Source organism: Papio anubis, chromosome 9 (assembly GCF_008728515.1).
Source record: "Papio anubis isolate 15944 chromosome 9, Panubis1.0, whole genome shotgun sequence".
In the NCBI taxonomy this organism is placed as follows: Eukaryota; Metazoa; Chordata; class Mammalia; order Primates; family Cercopithecidae; genus Papio; species Papio anubis.
This window is the reverse complement of record NC_044984.1, coordinates 38,907,727-38,921,383: the sequence shown is the minus strand read 5'-3', so window position 1 is coordinate 38,921,383 and position 13,657 is coordinate 38,907,727. Positions and strand designations below refer to the sequence as shown.

The 13,657-nt window shown below is 36.8% G+C and overlaps 1 protein-coding gene and 1 long non-coding RNA gene across 7 annotated transcripts in view; both read right to left on the bottom strand.

The window, feature by feature from the left end:
• TMEM117 (transmembrane protein 117) overlaps nucleotides 1–13,657 on the bottom strand; it is a 548,292-nt gene that overhangs the window by 283,647 nt on the left and 250,988 nt on the right. The gene's annotated exons all lie outside the window — the stretch shown is intronic.
• LOC110740668 overlaps nucleotides 1–13,657 on the bottom strand; it is a 30,750-nt gene that overhangs the window by 7,294 nt on the left and 9,799 nt on the right. The gene's annotated exons all lie outside the window — the stretch shown is intronic.

Genomic DNA, 13,657 nt, shown 5'->3' with positions numbered 1-13,657 from the left:
AGCACTTTTCAAGCTCACAGTCCAAGGGCTAAAAACACTGAGACCTAACCATAGGACTATAGAACATTTCCACTCCTCCCACACCTTACCACCACATTAGTAAAGGTCGATTTACTGCAGTTTCTCTTATCCAATGCATGATTACCAGGTATATTAAAAAGCAAAAAAAGCACACTTTGAAGAAATGAAAAAGCATCAGAATCAGAGCCAAATATGTCAGGAATGTTGGAATTATCAAACAAGAAATTTTCTTTAAGAACTCTGATTAATATGCTAAAGATTCTAATAGAGAAAGTAGACAACATGCACGAATGAATGTGTAATGTAAGCAGAGAGATAGAAATAATTTTAAAATTCTAGAGATCAAAAACAGTGTAACAGAAATAAAGACTCCCTGTGATAAGCTCCTTAGTAAACTAGGAACACCTGAGGCAAGACTCTCTGGCCTTGAGGCTATGTCAATAGAAACTTACCATATTGAAAATCAAAGGGAAAAAAGACTGGAAAAAAAATCGAACAGAACATCCAAAATCTATGGAGCAGCTATAAAAGGTATAATGTAAGCTTAGTGGGACTACCAGAAAGAGAAAGAGAGAAAGGAACAGAAGAAATATATGAAGCAATAATGATGGAGAATTTTCCCAAATTAATGTCAGACACCAAATCACAGATCCAGGAAGCTCAGAAAACACCAAGCAGGATCAATGCCAAAAAGCTACACTTAAGCATATCATATTCAGACTACAGAAAATACATTTTTAAAAAATCTTGAAAGAACCCAGAGGAAAAAATTACCTTACCTACAGAGGTGTAAAGATAAGAATTACATCTAACTTCTCCTCAGAAGCCATACAGCAAGAAGAGAGTGGAGTGAAATGTTAAAAGCATTGCGAGAGAAAAAATAACACCAATCTAGAATTCTGTACCCTGCAAAGTTATTCTTCAAAAGTGAATGAGAATAAAGACATTCACAGACGAACAAAAATTGAGGGAATTTGTTGCCAGTAGACCTGCCTTGCAAGAAATGTTAAAAGTTGTTCTTCAGACAGAAGAAAAAGTATATAGGTCAGAACTCAGAGTCACAAAAAGGAAAAGTGTTGGAGAAGGAAAATAAGTTAAGGAAAAATGGAGACAATAATACCAGTCACAGGGCCTTTGTGGGACTTAAATACGTTTAAATAAATAAGGCAATTTACTAACTCACCAAGCAAGCCAATGGTAGGTGCTCAATAAATATTTATGACAGAAAAAAAAAACCCTAATTACCAGTTGACTGAAATATTTAAGCCTGATATAATTTTGATTGATCAGATTGTGTATGCTGAAGATATTTGTTAAAAAAATAAAAGGAAGGAGGAATGGAGAGAGAAAAAAGAAGAATGGAGAGATGAAGGGAGGGAGGAAACCCAAAGCTATAATTTAAATGACCTTATATTCCTGTTATAGTTAATATACTAATTAATCATTCTACTTTATAGCAACAATATTTACACTCAGTTCCAAATAAGTTTTCCAGGATAGCTTCCATTTAACAGCAGCTGTTGAAATAGTAGTAACGAGTGATCATTTACAAACTGTTAACTCCATATCTTGCTTATAATGACCACTGCTCCTCTCTCTTGCTTTCCAGAAGTGCCAATTTCACTCTTCTTATTAGAGTTTATACTGTAAAGTTTTAATTCAGGGGTTTCTTGGTTCACAATTAAATTGCGATAATGAACATTACATAGTTCTCTTCAACTATGACATGAAAGTTAGTGAGAAAAAAACAGGAACAAAATTCAATTATCTATATGTTTTAAAAGTGCTTGAGGGGAAAATCTAGTGAAGACTAGATAAAAAGTCAAAGATGAGATATTGTAGCTGCTCAAGAGAAAAGAAAAATGATGGTACTGATTCAGCCATATGACTTTCCCACAAAGAATACAAGTTTAACATTTGTCACCTCATAGTTGTGTGGATTCCAGTAGCAGGTGCTGGGATCCATCAGCATGCCAAGTAACAGGACTGCATCCATGAGAAGCCAATCTCATCAGTAAATGATGAAATCTGCCCCCAAAAGGCTAAACATTAAAAAGGAATGAGAAGAACTGAAAAAATAATAGAGGAGAAATATGAAGCAAAGTTAATGAGAGACAGATTGCCACCAACATCATCAAAAGAAAGTCAGGAATTACACACATAAGTAGAAAGATAACATAGGAAACATGTACAACCTACTAAACGCAATGGTTAGAAATTGAACCTACAAAGATATACCTCAAAGTTCAGCAGGGCATTCTGTGGTGCTTCTTGCTCCCCAGAGTAATGGTACTGATTAACATCTTCTTCCCTCAGACTTCATTACAATATCATGTAATGAAGGACCTTAATAGTTAACTGGCAAAATGTGTTGTCCGTAAGTTACAGGAAAAATTCCTCTAAAAAAAAAGATATGGAGTTATCCTGAGAAATGTGCAGAAGAAAGAAGACCTCATAAAATAATATAAAGCAAGTGATCATAAAAATGCCTCTTTCCTTAACTCTGTAAAATAAAAATTTTCCTTTGTATTAGTCTGTTCTCACACTGCTAATAAAGACATACCCAGGACTGGGTAGTTTATAAAGGAAAGAGGTTTAATTGACATCCAGTTCAGCAGGGCTGGGGAGGCCTCAGGAAACTTACAATCATGGCAGAAGGGGAAGCAAACATGTCCTTCTTCACATGGCAGTGACAAGGAAAAGTACAGAGCAAAGGAGGGAAAAAATCTCCTTATAAAACCATCAGATCTCATGAGAAGTCACTCACTATCAAAAGAACAGCATGGAGGTAACCACCCCCATGACTCAACTATCTCCCACCGGGTCCCTCCCACAACAAGTGGAGATTATGGAAACTATAGTTTAAGATGAGATTTGGGTGGGGACACAACCAAATTATATCATCCGCTTATCCAAAATATTTACAATGCCAACCAAAAAATACAAGGAACTTAATACCAAAAAAAAAAAAAAAAAGGTAGAATAGTGGTGTTTGTACTATTTCTGAAACCTTTTGTTTGTACTGTATATTAGGGCTTGGAGGATAGGAGCTCAAATGAAAAAGTATTCAGAAATGGTGAGAGAAAGGTAAGAGAACAAATGGAAGAAAAAGGAGAGGCAGAAATAGTATTACAAAGACAAAGAGAAAGAAAGCCAGAGACAGACATTTAGAGAGATGGATAGAGGTAGAGAGAGAGAGAGAATGAAAGAATGACTTACTGAGGGGAAAAAAAAGAACTGCAAGAAATCACCTAACTCACTTCTCCACATTCAGGCCTCTTCATACCTACATGGGTTAGACAGAAGAAAATATATCTTTTTTGATCTATAGATGAACAGATTTGGGGAGTTTAATGAATAAACTATTCAAGATAGCAGATTCCCTTAATGTGGGAAATGTTCCTTACAGCAAGCATAAATCCTACATGCTTTGCTGTGCTTTCTTCTCACTATTAATGGAGGATAGTCTAAGTCTATCCTCTAGGAAATAATTTTTCTTTCTTATATCTCCCTTCAGGCTTTTTCTTCTCCTGGCTGAATAATTGTTCCTTTCCCCGTTCTTCATTATTCTAATTTTTAAACTTTTAATTATCTTTATGGGTTTCCTGAGTATCCTCCACAAATTCCCCCAAGCCCACCTCAAAGTGATCTAATAACAAGAACCACATGAAAGTGTATAGATCAGTTTATGAGGCTTGTAGAAAATAAAGCAGTTACATAGGCCCTATTTCCTTTGACCATAACAATCTTCCCTTAATATAGACATTACAGTTACCCTTGCTGTATCGAAAAGAAAAAGGCAGGCAGGGATTAAACACCTTAGATATTGCTAGACAGAGACAGGAGGACAGCTCAGGAACACAAGTGCAGAGGCAGCCATTCCGTCTGGTGTAGGGAGGAGAGTAGAAGAACGTAAGACAGAAACAGAAAATGACAGCTGGTCTCTGAGGGGGTTTGCATGCCATGCAAGAATTTTTTTCAGCTGATCCATTGGGCAATGGATGTTTTAAGTAATCTAGTGAAAGACCAGCCTTGTTTTAATGGACAGCTGCTCTTCCCACAGTATGTTGTATGATGTGGAACAGGCGGGAGAGGCTTATGCCCAACAAGCTATAAGGATATCAGGAGTCCCCTGCAGTAAACCAGGTGAGAGGTGATGAGTCCCAAACTAAGGCAAAAACTATAAAGACTGAAGATTTGGACCCACATTCAGGGAACATTAATGGACAGAGGAAGGAGAGTCCATGAAAGAGACTGCAAGTAGCCAAAGAAGGAGAAAGAGAAGATCAGGAGAGTGACATCAAGGCAAATAGCACTGCCATGGTCTCAGTGTTTGTGTCACACTTCAAGGCACCATCACCAACCTATTATGTTGATTAGGTTTCAACATATGAATATGTTTAAGCATATGTATTATACATATAATAACATATGTATTAAGCATATGTTCAACATATTCATATGTTGAAATCTAATCTCTAATTTGGTGGGATTAGGAGGTGGAGCCTTTGGAATCTAATTCAGAGTTCTCCTGAATGGGATTAGTGCTCGTCTAAAAGAGTCCCCAGAGAGCTGCCTTTTCCTTTTACTATGTAAGGATGCAGCAAGAAGACACCTTCTAGGAACCAGAAGATGGTCCTCAACAGGCACTGAATCTGCAGGTACCTTGACCTTGAACTTCACACCACCAGAACTGTGAGAAATAAATTTCTATTGTTTATAATCTGCCCAGTGTGTCATAATTTATTACAGCAAAATACTGCAATGGACCAAGACAAGCACCAAACTGATGGTTGGATAAGCAGTAGCACAGAGGCTGCAAAGACACTCCAGACCTGGTGTTTAGCAGGTCACCAATAATGGCTCTAAAGTGAGTACTTTTATTAAGCACCGGAGATGCAGAAGAAAACCTGCAGTGCATTGAGAAGTAAATACTGAGTGATAGAAACTATTATTTCTAGAAGTTTTATGGAGATGATGAGAAATGAATTAAAGCAATAACTTGAGGAAAATTTAAGAGGCAGAGGAGTTTTGCTTTGGGGGATGTTATAGACAAAAGAGAATAAGCACAATATGAGCAAAGTATCATCAAGCATTATATTTTATGGGTGAAAACATATCATCACTTGGCAATGAGTAAGCTTTAGCTAAAAATAGAATGAACCTGGCATTAAACATTCCCATGATATGAAGTATTAGGCATTAATGTGTGCAGTAAATCTGAGAGACAATTAGGATGTTTAATGGAATTTATTGGTCTCTGCATACATAGATATCTATATATATTCCAAACTCTCTGCTAGTACTGTCCATAAAAAAAGACCAGTATTCCAAATGAAAAGAATAAATCTCAATTCTTTTATGTATATAATGTCACTTTGTATCACTGTCCCACATATTAATAAATAACAGAATGCTAGTGATTCCCATCTGGCACGTTTATGGGGCATATTAATAACCCATGTTTTTAGTTTTTAGCTTCAGCATTACTTTCAGTACACTACATAATATAAACATACCTAGAACCATGTCTAGCCCATTATAGAGGATAAATGAGTTGTATTAAACTTTGTCATTATTTTTGGAGTCCTGCTATGTCTGATTCCTTTGCTCAAAAAGAATCATTCTAATTTTAATACAATTTGAAGTACCCCCAAAGGCTTTTTTTAGTCTGGTATTACTGTTCCTCTGCAATCTGTAACTAGCATTCCCATTAAAGCAATATCAGGTCATCATTCTTAATGCCCCCACCACCACATGGCTTGCTCAGCTACCAATTTGCTATAGCTTCTAGGCTCATTTTAGCCTTTTTACTAATATCCCACTTGTTTTGGTGGGCTTCTCAAAGTGTTCCTCCATCTACATATGGCAAAATACTATTCTGTTTCTTACTCTGTTTATTTCTCATGATCCTCCTCATTAGTAGCATTTGATATTGAAATTCTAAACTTTAGATGTTGAAGTCATGGTTTATGCAGTTCTAAGCCAGGACTCCACCCAATTTGCTGACACATTCAGGCTTCATCTAGAATATTTCTAGTTTTATCACTGTATTATATCAGGTTCTTTATATTTTATCTGAAAACAAGGTTGTACTGCTAAACCAAAAGTTTGAAAAACAAAACAAAAAGTTTTAAAGTTTTAGACACCCTACTATATCACTATTTTTTTTTTAAAAGTAAGTAACTAAACTTCCACATATACCCAAGTATTTTCACCATCTTACAGAAAAGTGTTAAAAGTAGAGTGTTACTATTAATTTCTTCAAGCAAGTTCATTGTGGCATACCATTTAAGGCATGAAAATCAAAACAGCACAGCGATCTGCAAAGGGCAAAGGTCACCTGCCAGAAATCTATTCAAGTATTTTCATGGAATAATTGTTTTTTAAAAAAGAAAAAAAGAAAAATGCTGATACCAAGAAAAGGCTGAGGTTGCAAAGCACAGAGGTTGCTAGTTTGTTAAAGAATAATTAGCTGTTGTTCTACTTCAGATCACTTCAGAAAAGTGGAAATAACTTCAGGTTGACTTTTTTTTTTTTTAAGATAGTCTGAGGTTGGCTTTGTTGGTAATCAAATAATAACAGCAGACTTCTAAGCAGATGGATAAGAACCAGATGTCAAAAGCAAATTAACATATCATGAGACTGCTCCATACCCTGAACAGTTGAAAGACATCCTATAAGATTATGAGCTGGCCCTTTGCCAGACATACCTGAGGCAAGAGACATCTGCCATGAGATCAAGAAATGACACGAGGGAACCACTATAAGGAAACAAGAAAAGATAAACGTATCTATTCTATCACTCCTTTGAAAGCAGTATCTCTCAGATATATGTTCAATATTACTTGGAGAAACTGAGTAAGACCTACTCCTTTCAGAATTTTTTTTTTTTTGAGATGGAGTCTCACTCTGTCGCCCAGGCTGGAGTACAGTGATGCGATCTCGGTTCACTGCAAACTCCACCTCCTAGGTTCACGCCATTCTCCTGCCTCAGCCTCCCGAGTAGCTGGAACTGTAGGCACCTGCCACCACGCCCGGCTAATTTTTTGTATTTTTAGTAGAGACAAAGTTTCACCATGTTAGCCAGGATGGTCTTGATCTCATGACCTTGTGATCTGCCTGCCTTGGCCTCCCAAACTGCTGGGATTATAGGCGTGAGGCACTGCACCCAGCCATCCTTTCAGAAATTTTAAGTCAAAACAAGAACAGCTAACACAGATTTTGAGTGTCACCAATGAGCCCAGCTGGCTATTTCTCAAGAAAGTTATGATAGTATAGGATCTGGCTCCCAGCCTTCAAGACTCAAAAATCTGACTTTGGCAGAAGTCAAAGAAGGGGTTCAGCCCTTAGGGATATACCCACAGTAGACTGATGTAACACACAGAATACTAATGGCCATATTTTAAAAGAAAAATGTAAACATCACCAGAACCAAAGCCCTCATATTTGCTTGACTCTGGTATTCTTTCTCAATAGGCAGACACATCGAAGAATCCAAATTATGATCAGAAACTTGTAGAGTTAGCATGGTCTCAGAAAAAAAGGGCATTTGTGAGATGATTTAAGTCTGTAATAGGCAAAAATGCCTGCTGTCTCTGTCTTCAAAGGAGAGGTGTTCTGGGCAATGGAGAATAGTATCACCGGCAGCCTCTCTCCTGGACAATGCTCAGCCACATCATGCCATCACTGGCCTCTACGACTGTAAGACCTCTGAGGGATCAGGGATATTGCCTGTCTTGTTCATCACTATAGCCTCTGGCACCCAGAAGGCATTCAATATATATTTGTTTGGCTGAATGAATTCAACTCATCTTTTTCTATGTTTGCAATGCTGACCAATGCATATTCCATTTTCAAATATGTTAATGTTCAATCCAGTTACTATAGACCCTACTGACTCTGGGGTCATTTTATCCGAAAGCTGACCTTATCCATCTCTGTTCTAACTTATTAAATTGTACTCTTAGAAGAGTCACCCTATATTCCTATTTCAGAATTTATTAGGGATGCATATCTGAACTGTCTCCAAGCACCAGCAACACTCATTTTGACCTATTCCAGATTACTGTATTTCTAATTGGTGTAACTCCAACTTGGCCACTGATGAAGATTTGGAAGCTATTATATCTTTGAGTCATGAAAATGAATACCTAACCTGAAAATAAGTGACAACTTGAACTGAGTCTTTTCTTCTCTCTCTCCTATTCATCTTCTGGACTTTTTCTCTGCAACTTTCTCTTGAATCTAAAGGCCTACTTTCATTTCTTCTTCCCACTTCTGTACTGATACAAACTCACTGTCCAGCCTCCATTCCACTAAACTAATACAAATCCTCCATTTCTTTCCCCACTTTGCTACTTACTTCCCAGTGGTCCCATCAAATTTCTATTTGCAGAAATTTAGATTTCTATTCAAATCCATTCTCAACATAAGCTTCATGCAAAATGGCTTCCCAATCCTACTCATTGAATGAATTTACTTATTTTTCTCAAAGTTTTTGCCAAAAACTCATCTGTTTTGGTGATTCCACATACAAAAAGCCAAAAAGAATTAAGAATATTAAATTTAATAAAGTAAATAAAAATGTTAACAAGTGTTAATGCTTCAGGATCAGACTTTCACTAAACTGCTAGTATATGTTTGTGCAATATGCATTGTACATGGGTCATGTACATATACAGCATAGACAAATGTCCTTTCCCTTACAGTGCCTTTCACTACAGAAGCAGCAAGAACAAGTTGTAGTGATATGATGCATCTTTTTAATGCTCAGACGATATTGTTTTGCCCTGATCCAACCCCTGACAAAAAATGTTGACCAACATGGTAATATCTTAGCTAATTAGTCTTGTAGGATCACATTACCAATGTAAAAATATGATAGTACATATGTATTACACAATGTCAAATACTTTCAGACAAACACATTTACTAGTTATTTATAAACTAGAAAAAGTATCTAACAAAGTACTTGGCACACAGTAAGAACTTACATTTTAATTTCTCTTTCTCCTCTTTAGTTGAGTATTCCCCCTACACATACGCTAACACATACGCAAGTTATTTCCCTAATTTGAACTATTCATTAGTTAATAATGAGTGAATTTTTAGAAATATCGACTTGGATGCCCAGAGTGGATTTTCTTAGTGATAATGGAATTCCTATCTTCATATTAGGAATGGGAAGAATTAAATATTGGACACGAAAGACAAGATTTAAGGGGATATTCGTGTCTATTGATTTATGCGTTTTTATCAACCATCTGGACTTGGTCCATGTGTTAGAGATGTCAAAGGTAATTTTTTACTACTTTTCACTAATGCATTTCTTTCATCACTCCTTCTGAGTCTTTCAATATAGTCAGAAAGCCAGCCAAAATAAAAATTTAGGAACCATTACTATTAATAAATGCAAGCTCCTGGGTACAGTGTCAAAACATTTCCAAAGGGCTAGACTTTAACCTCCGATTCATTCCACTCACTTCTGTCCAATTACCAAATGCATGCCGCTCTAACCGAAGTGCACATTTTTTAAGTTTGACATTGACATGCACCACACAGAGATCAGAACTGGGCAGAAGCCCATGACTTACTATGATTTATATTCTGTCACTGGAGCTAATGCATAGTGAATGGTTCAAAATTCTCTTCCCTTTCTTCACCCCTTTAAATTGAATCAAGCATAGGCACAATATTAATTTTAAAGTTAACTTACTCTAATTGAATGGCAATGCTTTATTATGGTCATGTATCAAACAAGGCCATAATACATAATAAGGGACATGGCTAAAGTAGATTCTTCCATGCTTTGCTTTTCATTCTGCTTAATTTTTCATACACTATCTCTTTAAATACTATTAGTTGATTAATATACTCTGTTAGTACATTAACAATATTAAATCATCCCTGTATAAGCCACATCAATACTAAATCATGCACAATGATACGCAAACCAGTTCATATTTCTTTAAACAGAAGAATTCTTGAGCCACTGAAACACACAGCTAAAGAAATCTTAAGTGGTCATCCAGTCTACCTGCCTTCCTCCAAGAAAGATCAATTTTCTCACATTCTACCTCTGTCCCTTAGATGATTCTGTCTCTTAGTAGCATCTAAGAAAAAGTAATGAATAAATATTTCTTAAAAGATCTATGTAATGCTATTCAATGAAAAAAAGATGATTTCATTGGTATGGTTGGTTTATAACTTCCTAGAAATAAGAAAAAGAAACTTCCCATGGTTAGATTGATAAATCAAACATGTTTTTTTGTTAACATCCATCATCTGATTTTCATTGTAAACATTAGAATTGGTCTAATACAAAACTGTGAGGTTTGTGCCAATGTCCTCCATCCCCCAGAGAGGGATCCTGGACACTGTGATTCTTGTTCATATTGTGAGAACTGAATGAAATGATATATGTAAAACAGGTTAAAAACATTTCAGAAACTTAAAAAGTCATACAATTATATTAATAATTATCAAACTGGGATTGATGAAAACAGTAACAATTAGAAATAACAAAGTTAGAGAGACAAAGTCTTTAGCTTTATACTCTAGGGAGCTGTGAATATATAATTTTATTAGAATAATGTTAGTAATTCTGGCATGTTATTCTTTCTTCAGAAAAAAAGAAAAAAATCTCCCTTGACCAGAACACTAAAAAAAAAAAAAAAAAAAAAAAAAAAAAGGATTTAGCCTAATCCAACTCCAAGCCCAACTAGCATTCTTATAGATTCAGAGTATTACCATGCTCCTCTCAAACTTTCACAGTCTGATCCTCTATCTCTGAAACACTTGCTCCTTCTTCCCACCCCCATTTCAGTCTAATTTCTAGTCATACTCATGTTTGCAACTTAAATGTCACTGCCTCAAGGGAATTTTTCTGCTCCAAACCCCACTCCAAACTAGGTCAAGTCAATTTCCTGTACTGCAGACTTGCAGAACACTTTGTACTCTTCCTCCTTTATTGCATTTAAGAAAACTGTATTCACAAAATTATGTGGTCATAATATATGCTCTGTGTGCACAGGAGTTATGTCTGTCTTGTATGGTCCACCCCCTGGCAGAGAGTTGGAGCTCAATAACTACTAGTGAAAGAATGAATAGTTCTTAGCCTCTTAGGCTCTATATGGAGACTGCTGAAGCTTTTCCATGCCACTTGAGTTCTCTGGGTAGGTGTCTGGTTTCCTATAGTGTGTGGCTGCTTTTGAAGGAGTTTAGTGTTTTTATTCCCACGAGTTAGCTTTAACAATAGCTATTCCATGAGCAAAGTCACTCCTATGTGTGGGTGAGAGGTGATGATATTTCAATATGCCTCTGGATGGTCCCTAGATGGTAATAAAAGTAATGTCTTCTACACAAGCTAGCATTAAAACATTTCATCTCCTACCTCCTAGACAAGATGATCTCACTGCACTGCACTTAGGAAAGCCCCTAGTTCTAAATTTCAAGCTCTGATTGGTACCCATCAGTACCTGGCCCACTGTACTGAGCTCAACCAAACACTGCTTTGCTTTTTGAAAGCAATACCCTGTCAGAGGATGTGAGTGGAAATACACTTTCAGAAATTCTATGATTTTAGCAACATGTGAAGATTCTAGAAGGTAATAAATGCATACACAAAGCTGAGCATTTAATCCCACACAGTGGCAAGAGAATGACTTATTTCTATACTTAGCTCTGTGTTATTTTATTACAAAGAGATGTAGCTGACACATATCAGATTGTTCATATGATCAGCATAACCATTCTTTGTTACCAGTGAACCATGCTAATTCATATTCCAAGATGAGGCATCTGAGCTGAGTATCTTCTTGAGTCACCTGGGATGGCTATACTTTCTTTCACCCCTTCATCAGTTCTACAAATCATATGGCTTACCATTCATCTACTATGACCCCATCTATGTCACCAGAAAACGTGGGTGTAGTATTTGAAATGAACAGCTAACATATCCAAATATATGGTTACAATACAGCATGAATAAAAACCTGTGACTGTACCACATTTATCAGAATTTTTCTTGAGGCTAACAGAAAAAAAAACAAAACTAGAAACATGCAGTTTTCAATTGTTTCTGTTTTTACACTCCAGCTTCCCTTGGGTAAATATAACATCTAGAATACTATCCTTTTCAAAGCCTTGAATTTTGAAAAGAATGTAAAGTTGATTGTATTCTGCCCTCTGTTGTGTCAACTGACTGTAAAATGCTGAGAACAGAAATATTCCCCTCTTCTGACCTTAATATCAATCAGTAGACACTGTCACACTTGACATTTTATTGTCCCTTCCTTAGTGGCACACTATAAATAGAAACATTATTGTTATAAATTGTTCTTTGAAGTTTGACATTGTACAAATTACACTGTGTACTCTATTTTATTAAATGGCAAAACTCAACAGGCTTTCTATCAGGAGCCCAACTTATGGTACTTTGTTCTCCTAAGAAATGAGTGCTATGTTGGCAGGCTAAGCACGAGGCCTCATCCTAATCATTCTGCCAACAAGTAAGTTGATATGGTTTGGCTGTATCCCTACCCAAATCTCAACTTGAATTGTAGCTCCCAGAATTCCCACGTGTTGTGGGAGGGACCCAGGGGGAGGTAACTGAATCATGGGGGCTGGTCTCTCCTGTGCTATTCTCATGATAGTGAATAAGTCTCGTGAGATCTGATGAGTTTATCAGCGGTTTCCACTTTTGTATCATTCTCATTTTCTCTTGCCACTACCATGTAAGAAGTGCCTTTCACCTCCCACCATGATTCTGAGGCTTCCCCAGCCATGTGGAACTGTAAATCCAATTAAACCTTTTTTTTGTTATCAGCAGCATGAAAACGGACTAATACATAAGTCACAAAATATTTTTCTGAGGATATACCTTAAAGCATTTATCTTGATCTGTTTTAACATGTATCTTTGTATACCTTAACATAGAGAGTTAATATACTGTATCAGAGGTAAAACATTCTATCAGCAAGAGGTGATGCCTGCACTCAGGAAAAAAAAAAAAAAAAACCCAACACATAAATACAAGATAAAGAATTAGTACACAAACAAAAAGGCACAAGAATGGAAGTAAAGAGGAATTAAGTATTTTTCTTGTCTTTAAAAGGTGTTCTCGGTTGGGGGTGTTGGTTCATGCCTGTAGTTCCAGCACTTTGGGAGGCCAAGAAGGGTGGATCACCTGAGGTCAGGAGTTTGAGACCAGCCTGAGCAACATGGTGAAACCGCATCTCTACTAAAAATTCAAAAATTAGCTGGGTATGGTGGCACATGCCTGTAATCCCAGCTACTCAGGAGGCCAAGGCAGTAGAATTGCCTGAGCCCGGGTGGCAGAGGTTGCAGTGAGCCGAGATTGTGCCACTGCACTCCACCCTGGGTGACAGAGTGAGACTCAGTCTCAAAATAAATAAATAAAAAGTAAAATAAAAATAAAAGGGGCCCTGCACTCAAAGATAGGAACAATAAACCCTGGAGAATCCAAAAGTGGGAAGGGAGCAAGGGTGGAGAAACCACCTTTCAGAGGCTATGTTCACTACTTGAGTGACAAGATAATTAGAAGCCCAAACCTCAGCATCACACACATAACAATCCTGCACATGTACCCCCTGAATCTAAAATAAAATTTAAA